This window comes from Eleutherodactylus coqui, chromosome 8, assembly GCF_035609145.1.
Source record: "Eleutherodactylus coqui strain aEleCoq1 chromosome 8, aEleCoq1.hap1, whole genome shotgun sequence".
NCBI classification, from domain to species: Eukaryota; Metazoa; Chordata; class Amphibia; order Anura; family Eleutherodactylidae; genus Eleutherodactylus; species Eleutherodactylus coqui.
The window spans coordinates 196,069,193-196,081,626 of record NC_089844.1 but is presented as its reverse complement, the minus strand read 5'-3'; the positions used below and the strand labels follow the sequence as shown (position 1 = coordinate 196,081,626).

Genomic DNA, 12,434 nt, shown 5'->3' with positions numbered 1-12,434 from the left:
GATGAGAGATATGAAGGAAAGATGATATCAACCCCCATGCTGGAGGCACCTCATAAATGTCCCAATTAAAGCCATATGGAGACTGCAGACATTCGAGTATACTGAATACTGGTTGCACACAATTCGGACACGTGCCGCCCCATGACCAAACACCCCTCACCAACACTAATGCTGAGTACTGTAGAGACTCCGCTGTTCACATTCAGGCTAGGTCTAGAGGTCACATGGAGTACGAGTCCTGATCATCACATCTCCAAGTTACATCCAGAATGGTATTGATAACTCTGCCGGCTGCTAATGAAGATCTGTCACTACTGTGCTGACAAGCCAGCAACTTAGCAGCGATCTCATACACCACAAGGCTACTTTGTAAGGATGAAGATGTGTTTCTTATGGGACACTGGTGTACACTGCCCGGCATAGCAGAGCATCTGTAGAACAAAGCTATGAGCAGAACTACACTTCTACTTCCTCTACTAGAATGACAGCCCTCTACTGACTCGTAATCTCCTGACATTAAAGAAGGTCTTGCTACCCTATCCCTATCTCTCCCCCATACACTGTACACAGAGGAGATCCTACTCCCCTTACTCTCCCATACACTGTACACAGAGGAGATCCTGCTCCCCTTTCCCTATCTCTTCCGTACACTGTACACAGTGGAGATCCTGCTTCCCTATCCCCATCTCTCCCATACATTATACACAGGGGAGATCCTGCTCCCTTATCCCTATCTCTCCCATACACCAGGCACAGAGGAGAACCTGCTCCCCTTACTCTACCATACACTGTATAGAGAGGAGATCCTGCTCCCCTATCCCTATCTCTCCCATACACCGTACATAGTGGAGATCCTGCTCCCCTATCCCTATCTCTCCCATACACCGTACACAGTAGAGATCCTGCTCCCCTATCCCTATCTCTCCCATACACTGTACACAGAGGAGATCCTGCTCCCCTATCCCTCCCATACACCGTACACAGTAGAGATCCTACTCCCCTATCCCTATCTCTCCCATACACGGTACACAGTAGAGATCCTACTCCCCTATCCCTATCTCTCCCATACACGGTACACAGTAGAGATCCTGCTCCCCTATCCCTATCTCTCCCATACACCATACATAGTGGAGACCCTGCTCCCCTATCCCTATCTCTCCCATACACTGTACACAGTGGAGATCCTGCTCCCCTTACTCTCCCATACACTGTACACAGTGGAGGTCCTGCTCCCCTATTCCTATCTCTCCCATACATTATACACAGGGGAGATCCTGCTCCCTTATCCTTATCTCTCCCATACACCAGACACAAAGGAGAACCTGCTCCCCTTACTCTCCCATACACTGTACACAGAGGAGATCCTGCTCCCTTATCCCTATCTCTCCCATACACCGTACACAGTAGAGATCCTGCTCTCCTATCCCTATCTCTCCCATACACTGTACACAGTGGAGATCTTGCTCCCCTATCCCTATCTCTCCCATACACCGTACATAGTGGAGATCCTGCTCCCCTTACTCTCCCATACACCGTACACAGTGGAGATCCTGCTCCCCTATCCCTATCTCTCCCATACACCGTACATAGTGGAGATCCTGCTCCCCTTACTCTCCCATACACTGTACACAGAGGAGGTCCTGCTCCCCTATCCCTATCTCTCCCATACATTGTACACAGTGGAGGTCCTGCTCCCCTATCCCTATCTCTCCCATACACCGTACATAGTGGAGATCCTGCTCCCCTTACTCTCCCATACACTGTACACAGAGGAGGTCCTGCTCCCCTATCCCTATCTCTCCCATACACTGTACACAGTGGAGATCCTGCTCCCTTATCCTTATCTCTCCCATACACCAGGCACAGAGGAGAACCTGCTCCCCTTACTCTCCAATACACTGTATAGAGAGGAGATCCTGCTCCCTTATCCCTATCTCTCCCATACACTGTACACAGTAGAGATCCTGCTCTCCTATCCCTATCTCTCCCATACACCGTACATAGTGGAGATCCTGCTCCCCTATCCCTATCTCTCCCATACACCGTACATAGTGGAGATCCTGCTCCCCTATCCCTATCTCTCCCATACACCGTACACAGTGGAGATCCTGCTCCCCTATCCCTATCCCTATCTCTCCCATACACCGTACACAGTGGAGATCTTGCTCCCCTTACTCTCACATATACTGTACACAGTGGAGATTCTGATCCCCATTCCTATCTCTCCCATACACTGTACACAGTGGAGATCCTGCTCTCCTATCCCTATCTCTCCCATACACCGTACACAGTGGAGATCCCGCTCCCCTTACTCTCCCATACATTGTACACAGTGGAGATCCTGCTCCCCTATCCCTATCTCTCCCATACATTGTACGCAGTGGAGATCCTGCTGCCCTATCCCTATCTCTCCCATACACTGTACACAGCAGAGATCCTGCTCCCCTATCTCTCCCAAACACTGTACACAGTGGAGATCCTGCTCACCTATCCCCATATTTCCCATACACTGTACAGAGGTTAGCCTGCTCCCCTTACTCTCCCATACACTACAGGATCCTGCCCCCCTATTCCTATCTTTCCCATACACTGTACACAGTGGAGATCCTGCTCCCCTATCCCTATCTTTCTCATACACCGTACACAATGGAGATCCTACTCCCCCCTTTACTCTACCATACACTGTACACAGAGGAGGTCCTGCTCCCCTATCCCTATCTCTCCCATACATTGTACACAGTGGAGATCCTGCTCCCCTATCCCTATCTCTCCCATACATTGTACACAGTGGAGATCCTGCTCCCCTATCCCTATCTCTCCCATACACTGTACACAGCAGAGATCCTGCTCCCCTATCTCTCCCAAACACTGTACACAGCGGAGATCCTGCTCCCCTATCTCTCCCATACACTGTACACAGTGGAGATCCTGCTCCCCTATCCCTCTCTCCCATAGTACACAGTGGAGATCCTGCTCCCCTATCCCTCTCTCCCATACACTGTACACAAATGAGATCTTGCTCCCCTATCCCTCTCTTCCCCATATACTGTACACAGTGGAGATCCTGCTCCCCTATCCCCATCTCTCCCATACACTGTACACAGTGGAGATCCTGCTCCCCTATCCCCATCTCTGCCATACACTGAAAAAAGGTTGGTACAATGTTAGTCAGTAGATCAAAGTGTTATTGTTCTCAGGACATCCATTGCAACAGGATATTCACTGCAAAGGATCAGGTACACAACATTGGATGTTCAACCTCAGCCCGGGATTCTTGCATCAGTGGAAAATATAAAAGGTCTGAAGGAGGTCGACAGGGATGTCCTCTTCCCAATCTTTTTTTTTTTTTAAACTTCATAAAAATTCAGAACTTGACTTGTAATAATGTTGCCATCCAATAGGTGGTGCTGCATCTCCTTCCATGTGCAGGTTGAAGGAGAGATAGGACACATCATAAAACTGTCACATTCCTGCACTCAATGAACTGATTAAGTATTTATTCCCCAGCTCAGTTTGTCTGTTTTAAGTTTTGAGTGCAGGCTCTCTCCTGTGTACAGTGTATGGGAGAGATGGGGATAGGGGAGCAGGATCTCCTCTGTGTACAGTGTATGGGAGAGATAAGGATGGGGAGGAGGATGTCCTCTGTGTACAGTGTATGGGAGAGATAGGGATAGGGGAGCAGGATCTCCTCTGTGTAGTGTATGGGAGAGATGGGGATAGGGGAGCAGGATCTCCTCTGTGTAGTGTATGGAAGAGATGGGGATAGGGGAGCAGGATCTCCTCTGTGTACAGTGTATGGGAGAGATGGGGATAGGGGAGCAGGATCTCCTCTGTGTACAGTGTATGGGAGAGATGGGGATAGGGGAGCAGGATCTCCTCTGTGTAGTGTATGGGAGAGATGGGGATAGGGGAGCAGGATCTCCTCTGTGTAGTGTATGGAAGAGATGGGGATAGGGGAGCAGGATCTCCTCTGTGTACAGTGTATGGGAGAGACGGGGATAGGGGAGCAGGATCTCCTCTGTGTACAGTGTATGGGAGAGATGGGGATAGGGGAGCAGGATCTCCTCTGTGTACAGTGTATGGGAGAGATGGGGATAGGGGAGCAGGATCTCCTCTGTGTACAGTGTATGGGAGAGATGGGGATAGGGGAGCAGGATATCTCCGGTGTACAGTGTATGGGAGAGATAAGGGAACAGGATCTCCTCCCTGTGTAGTGTATGGGAGAGTAACAGAAGCAGAATCACCTCTGTGTACAGTGTATGGGAGAGATAAGGATGGGGGAGCAGGATGTCCTCTGTGTACAGTGTATGGGAGAGATAAGGATGGGGAGGAGGATGTCCTCTGTGTACAGTGTATGGGAGAGATAAGGATGGGGGAGCAGGATGTCCTCTGTGTACAGTGTATGGGAGAGATAGGGATAGGGGAGCATGATCTCCTCTGTATACAAAGGATGGGGGAGAGATAGGGGAGCAGGATCTCCTCTGTGTACAGTGGATGAGAGAAATAGGGATAGGGGAGCAGGATCGCCACCATGTACAGTGTATGGGAGATATAGGGGAGCAGGATCTCCACTGTGTACAGTGTATGGGAGAGATGGGGATAGGGGAGCACGATCTCCTGTGTACAGTGTATGGGGGAGAGAGTAAGCGGAGCATGATCTCCACTGTGTACAGTGTATGGGAGTGATAATCCAAGGAAATAGGGTATTCGGTTTAACTTGAAAAAAAAGTGTTCTGCTTTATTCAACGTGGCACACTTTTTTTCAAGTTAAACCGAATACCCCATTTCCTTGCATTCGTTCTTATGCAGCCGCTGAGACTGGGTGGTATGATTTAACAAGAAGGTCTCTCTCCAATACACTGTACACAGAGGAGATCCTGCTCCCCTATCCCTCTCTCTCTCCCATATACTGTACACAAAGGAGATCCTGCTCCCCTATCCCCATTTCTCTCCAATGCACTGTACACAGAGGAGATCCTGCTCCCCTATCCCTATTTCTCTCCAATACACTGTACACAGAGGAGATCCTGCTCCCCTATCCCTCTCTCTCTCCCATATACTGTACACAAAGGAGATCCTGCTCCCCTATCCCCATTTCTCTCCAATACACTGTACACAGAGGAGATCCTGCTCCCCTATCCCCATTTCTCTCCAATGCACTGTACACAGAGGAGATCCTGCTCCCCTATCCCCATCTATTTCCAATACACTGTACACAGAGGAGATCCTGCTCCCCTATCCCCATCTATTTCCAATACACTGTACACAGAGGAGATCCTGCTCCCCTATCCCCATCTCTTTCCAATACACTGTACACAGAGAAGATCCTGCTCCCCTATCCCCATGTCTCTCCAATACACTGTACACAGAGGAGATCCTGCTCCCCTATCCCTCTCTCTCTCTCCCATATACTGTACACAAAGGAGATCCTGCTCCCCTATACCCATCTCTCTCCAATGCACTGTACACAGAGGAGATCCTGCTCCCCTATCCCTCTCTCTCTCCCATATACTGTACACAAAGGAGATCCTGCACCCCTATCCCCATCTCTCTCCAATGCACTGTACACAGAGAAGATCCTGCTCCCCTATCCTCATCTCTCTCCAATACAATGTACACAGAGGAGATCCTGCTCCCCTATCCCCATCTCTCTCCAATACACTGTACACAGAGGAGATCCTGCTTCCCTATCCCCATCTCTCTCCAATACACTGTACACAGAGGAGATCCTGCTCCCCTATACCCATCTCTCTCCAATAGACTGTACACAGAGGAGATCCTGCTCCCCTATCCCCCTCTCTCCCCCATACACTGTACACAAAGGAGATCCTGCTCCCTTATCCCCCTCCCCCCCCCATACACTGTACACAGAGGAGGTCCTGCTCCCCTATTCCTCTCTTACCCATACACTGTACAGAAAGGAGATCCTGCTTCCCCATCTCTACCATATACTGTATAAAGGAGACACTGCTCCCTTTTACTTTCTCCTTCATACACTACACACAGAGGAGATCCTGCTCCCCTACAGGACACCTTCAGAAGCAAAAGCATGGAGGCAATCATACAGCAGTTCTGAGCAGTGTAGAGTGGTGCTTGAGCGTTTGTGAACTCTTCAGAATTTTCCATATGTCTACTTATATGTGACTTAAAACTACGTAAGATTTTCACACAAGTAATTTGTATATTGATTATAACGATCCAATAGCACGTCAAAGTTGCAAAAAAAAAAATTATACATATCTGTGAATCTTTTCTTTAATTATCTGATGTGACCCCCTTGTGCAGCAATAATTGCGTCCCACCCACAGATGTACTAACATGTTCCTTTAGCATTTACTGGTATAATTCAGAATTCATTGTTCCGTAAATGGTGACAAGCTTCCCTGCTCCCTATGAACAAAACAAGCCCAAACCATGAAACTACCATTGGGTTTTACAGATGGAATGAGGTTTTTATGCTGTAATGCAGTATTTTTCTTTCTCCAAAGAGAACGCTTCTTATTTGAGCCAAAAAGCTCTACTTTGGTCTCATGCCTCCACAAAACACTGTACCAATAGCCTTCTGGTTTATCCACGTGATCTTTAGCAGACGGCTAGCAATGTTCTTTTTGGAGAGCAGCAGCTTTCTCCTTACAATCCTGGCACACCACTGTTGTTCAATGTCCTCTTGATGGTTGACTCATGAACATTAGCCAATGTGAGAAAGACCTTCAAGTTGCTTGGAGGTTTCTTTGGGTTCCTCTGTGACCTCGTGGACTACTGTACACTTTGCTCTTGGCGTACACTTTGTTGGTCAACCACTTCTGGGGAGGGTAATAATGGCCTTAAATTTCCTCCATTTGCACTCCTGTTTGTGGATTGGTGAAGGCCAACCTCTTTAGAGAGGTTTTTGCAACCTTTTCCAGCCTGATGAGCATCAATAACTCATCGTCTGAGGGCCTCAGAAATCTAATCTGTCCAAACCGTGATACACTTCCACAAACACGTTGTTAAGATCAGACTTGGATAGGTCACTGTTCTTTAAATAAAGCAGATCACTCGCTCACATCTGATTGCCATCCTATTGAGTGAAAGCACCTCATTTCACCTTCAAATTATCTGCTAATCCTAAAAGGGTCACATACTTTGTCACTTGCAGATGTGATATTGGATTATTTTCTTCAAATAATGTCCAAGTCAAATATTTTGGGGACATTTGTTTTATTTGGTTTTCTTTATCTACTTCAGGACTTGTGTGCAAAGGGTGATTATACCTACCCGATAATCGGGTTTCCAGGAGTCTCCACGACAGCACCACCTGAGATCGCTTTCCTCCTGATAGGACAGGAACACACCGAGAGGTTAAAATCCCCCCCCCCGTCCCCCCTTCCTCAGTGTATTATAACGAAACTGCCAGGGTAGGAGCTAACTTAAATTTTTTTTTTTTTTTTACCTATCTGGTATATGTAAAAATTTATTTATAATAATTTTTTTTTTTTGGGGAGGGAATGTACGGGTGCTGTCGTGGAGACTCCTGGAAACCTGATTATCGGGTAGGTATAATCACCCTTTTCCCAGGTCGTCTCCACGACAGCACCACCTGAGACGTACCAACTAAAGCTATTTCTAGGGTGGGATTGCCGCCGAGAGGACTTTACGACCGAAGGTCATGTCCTCATCAAGTTGCACCTTTACCCTATAATGTCTGACAAAAGTGTGTGGTTTTTTCCACACTGCTGCCTTGCATATTTGTTCCACGAATGCCGAGCTATGCTCGGCCCATGAAGTCGCTACTGCCCTCGTGGAGTGGGCTTTGAGAGCCGCGGCGGCCTCTTTCCCCAGGGTCGTATATGATTCGCTAATGGCCAAGCGGATCCATCGGGCTATAGAGCTTTTAGCTGCTTTTTTCCCCTTGTTGGGGCCTGAGAATTGGACGAACAGGTTGTTGTCCTGCCTCCATGGACCTGTGGCATCGATATACTTCAGGACCGCTCTCCTGACGTCTAAGCAATTTAGGGCTCTCTCTCTCTCGTTTTTTGGGTTATTAAAGAACGAGGGGATTACTATATTCTGGGCCCTATGGAATGGAGACACTACTTTAGGCAAGAAGGTCGGGTCCGTTTTGAAGACTAATTTGGTGTCAGTTATTTTGAGGAGCGGGTGGCAGATGGATAGGGCTTGTAGCTCGCTAACCCGTCTAGTTGATGAAATGGCCACTAGGAAAATGGTTTTAATTGTGAGCGTTCTTATTGAGAGCCCCTCAATTGGTTCGAAGGGTTCTGCCGACATAGCCCCCAAGACCAAATTTAGGTTCCAGTCTGGACATATATTAGTAGGTCTAGGTTGCAACCTATCTGCCGCCGTCAGGAATCTACTGATCTACCTATCTCCCGCTAGCTTAGTGTCGAATAGGGCGCTAAGGGCTGCCGTCTGGACCCTTAGGGTGCTCGGGGAGAGGCCCATGTCCAGTCCCTCCTGCAGGAAGTCCAGGATTAAGGGGATGTCAGCACTGCTGCTCGAGGAGTCCTTCTCCTGTCTCCAAGAGATAAACCTCTTTCAGATCTTTTGGTAGATGCGGTTGGTTGTCTCTTTTCTACTTGCCAATAGCGTCCTGACTACCTTGTCTGAGAATCCTCTGCCTCAGTATGGATTCTTCAGTATCCAGGCTGTCAAGTGGAGTCTGCTTATATCGGGATGGTTCAGAGGCCCCTGTGTTAGAAGACTCGCGTGAACAGGAAGGGTGACAGGCTCCTGGATGCTCAGGTTCTTGAGAAGGCTGAACCAGCTCCTCCTTGGCCAAAAGGGAGCCACTAGGATCAGGGTGCATTGCCTGTGACCTGAAGTGCTGCAGTACCCTTGGGATTAGTGGAATTGGGGGGAAAGCGTACACCAGTTCTCCTCCCCAATCCTGGCTCAGGGCGTCCACTGCTGTTGGCCGGTCCTCCGGTCTGAGGGAGAAGTTCTCTACTTTGGCATTTTTCTGGATGCGAACAGGTCCAGTTGTGGGATAGAGACCATTCCCCTGGGTCTATACGCCTTCGGCTGAGGAAGTCTGCTCTCTGATTCAGGGATCCCTTCAGGTGTACTGCTGATGAGGATGCGGCCCTCCGCCCAGCGAAAGATTCTTTGTGAGATGCTTAGTAGAGCTGGCGACCTCGTGCCCCCCTGATGCCGAATATGGGCGACTGCCGTGATATTGTCTGATAGCACTCTTATGTGCTGGTCTTTTACCGCGTCCCCCAGGTGTTGGAGGGTCTTCCAGATCGCCTGCAACTCTCTGTAGTTCGAGGACTGGTGCTTCATCCCCTGTGGCGATGGACCCTGTAGGAGCTTGTCTCCGACGTGCGCCCCCCATCCCCAGGAGCTTGCGTTGGTCGTGACCTGCATGGCCGGATTCTGCATCCAGTGGACCCCCCTTCGCAGATTCCCTGGGGAAGTCCACCAGCGTAAGGATACCTTCACTGAGTTCCTTATCTGCATTCTCCTTTCTAGCGAGGATTGCTTGCCGTCCCATGCCGAGAGAACTGCTGCTTGCAGAGGTCTGGTATGCGCCTGAGCCCATGCTACCCCCGGGATGCATGATTTTAGGCTTCCTAGGAGGGACATAGCCTCCCGGATTGAGCATGACCGTCTTTGAAGGAAGGATTCTACCATCTGTCGGATCTTCTGCGCTTTTGACTCGGGGAGGAAGGAGCATTGAGCTTCTGAATCGAGTGTTATGCCCAAAAACACCTTCCCCCTGCTGGGGTCTAGGCTGGACTTCTCCCAATTTATTATTCATCCTAAAAATTGTAGTAGGTTGAGCACCGTTGCCAGGTTTTCTGCTAGGAGTTCCCTGGACTCGGCTATAATTAAGATGTCGTCCAGATAGGGGACTATGAGAATCGACCTCTGCCTCAGGTAGGCTGCGACCTCCGCCATGATTTTTGTGAAAATGCGGGGTGCCGATGAGATTCCGAAGGGCAGGCATCTGAATTGGAGATGTCTTGTCCTCTTGCCCATCTCTAGCGCGAACCTTAGGTATTTTTGTGAGTCCTTGTGGATTGGTACATGAAAATAGGCGTCCTTCAGGTCGATCGATGCCATGTAGGTTCTTTTGGGGATCAACCTTACTGCTGAAGTGATTGATTCCATCCTGAACTTCCGATATTTGACGAAAATGTTCAGGGGTTTTAGATTTATTATCATGCGTGAGCCTCTGCCCGGTTTTTCTATTAGGAGTCTGGAGTAATGCCCCCAGGTCTCTTCTCTCTGTGGCACAAAGGACACTGCTTTTAGACGTTGTAGGTCCCAAACCGCCTGCTGGAGCGGGTGCAGTTGTTGCGCTGGACCTCTGGTAGTGACATATCTTCTCTTGGGGAGGGACACCAGTTCGATTTTGTATCCCTGCTGCAGGATCTCCGAGATCCATGGGCTCTTGCACACTGAGGCCCATCGATCCGCGAAGCTCTGCAGCCTCGCCCCCACTGGGATGGCGTCAGGGCTTCTGCTTGGCTGGATCCCCCTGGTGAGGGTTAAAAAGGAAATTCATCCCTCTGCCCCCCTTGGGGTAACTCCAGTGGCCCGTCTTGCCCTTGCCTCTATATGGTTCCGGCTGCTGTGCTGGGGCCCGGAAGAAGGTATTCCCTTTATACTGTTTCTCTTCCGGGAATCCTTTCCTCTTATCTGATGCCTTTTCTAGTATCTTGTCCAGATCCGGACCAAAGAGGAACTGGCCATGAAAAGGGAGCGAGCATAATTTATTTTTTGATGCCAGGTCGCCTGACCATGACTTCAGCCACAGGACTCTTCTGGCAGAGTTGGTTAGGGCCGTTGTTTTCGCCGAGAGTTTCACAGACTCCGCCGCTGCGTCTGCCAAAAAATTGGTGGCCATTTTCAGTATAGGGAGGGAATCTATAAATTGTTCCCTCGGTGTTTTGTTTGAAATATGCAGCTCCAGCTGTTCTAGCCATACCCTCAGGGTTCTAGCGACACACGTGGCTGCGACCCCTGGTCTAAGCGTACTGGCGGCTGCCTCCCAGGATCTTCTTAATAGGCCCTTCGCCTTCCGCTCCATTGGATCTCTCAGTTGTGTGGTGTCTTCGAAGGGCAAGGTTGTCCTTTTAGCCACTGGGACGTCCACTCTGGGTATTTCTTCCCAACTCGAGCATACCCCCTCCTCAAACGGGTAGCGTCTCTTAACCCCTCTGGAGGAGAAGGATCCCGTGTCGGGTTTCTTCCACTCCTTGTGTATCAGCTTGGATATGTTGCTGTGGACCGGGAAGGTATGCTTCCGCCTCTCCCCCAATCCCCCAAAGACCTTGTCTTGTATGGTGCGGGGTTCTTCCATCTTTAGCGTGGCTCTAACGGATTTGATAAGTTTTGTTAGGTCTTCTCTGTGGAAGAGGTACTTTTTATAGTCCTCTTCTTCTGAGGACTCCTCAAGCACCAGCTCTTCTGGTTCTGATCCTGAACTCTCTACAGAGTCTGAGTGCTCATCTGGGCTATATGCCTTTCTCCGGCGTTTCGCCCCTGATGCCCCTGTTGGTGGCGTTTTTGGAGTAGTCAGGGCTGACCGTACTTCCTCTCGGACAAGCTTCCTGACGTCCTCGAGGAATCCCCCCCGATTCCTCCATGACTAGTTTGGCTATGCATGTTTTGCATAATGACCTCACATGCGAAGCCGGTAGTCTTGCGCCGCATTCTGCGCACTTTTTCGCATTGGATCTGGGAGGGGCATCCTTTTTATCCCCCTGGCAGATAAACAAAACATTTTTGTGTGTAAGGATGCAACATTCACAAATAACATGCATGAATATGCATGCCTTGTTTTGCCCCACTGGCTACTTACGGTTGCTGCGGCTGAACATTCCGCAACCTCTGGTGCTGGAGCACTCATGTCTTTATTACTGGTGCTGCAGACACTCTTGGGGCAGAAAGCCATGTACTCACTGAGTGGCTTAGTTGCTCGGCGCGCTCTTCTCTCAGGCTCCTTTTAATTTTTTTTCAAATTTGGCGCCTTTAATTTTAAGCCCCGCCCCCTCCGAGCGTCAGCAGCGATGACGTCATCGCGCTAGTCATATGACGCGGCGCCCCGCCCCCCTCTGTGCTCGTTAAGGGGAAGCAGGAAGCGCCGCGCTCGATCCTAAGCCGGCGTCTGAGGAGAGCTGGAGCCCCGCTTTGAACCCCCCATGGGCCATCGCGGGAGGAACCTGGCCCGGGGAAACCACCCTATGTGGCGTCCTGGGAGTCATTCTGCAGGAAGGGAGGGCAGGCTGGAGCACTGCCCTCCGATCCGCCGGTAAGATCTTCAGGCTGGCGTCTCCACCAGCCCCTCTCGGTGATGCTGCCTCCTGGCAGGACAGGAAAACACTGAGGAAGGGGGGAGATTTTAACCTCTCGGTGTGTTCCTGTCCTATCAGGAGGAAGGTGATCTCAGGTGGTGCTGTCGTGGAGACGACCTGGGAAAATCTGAT

At 49.8% G+C, this 12,434-nt stretch overlaps 1 protein-coding gene across 3 annotated transcripts in view; it reads left to right on the top strand.

The window, feature by feature from the left end:
• Nucleotides 1-12,434, top strand: part of MMP25 (matrix metallopeptidase 25) — a 28,814-nt gene that overhangs the window by 15,516 nt on the left and 864 nt on the right. The gene's annotated exons all lie outside the window — the stretch shown is intronic.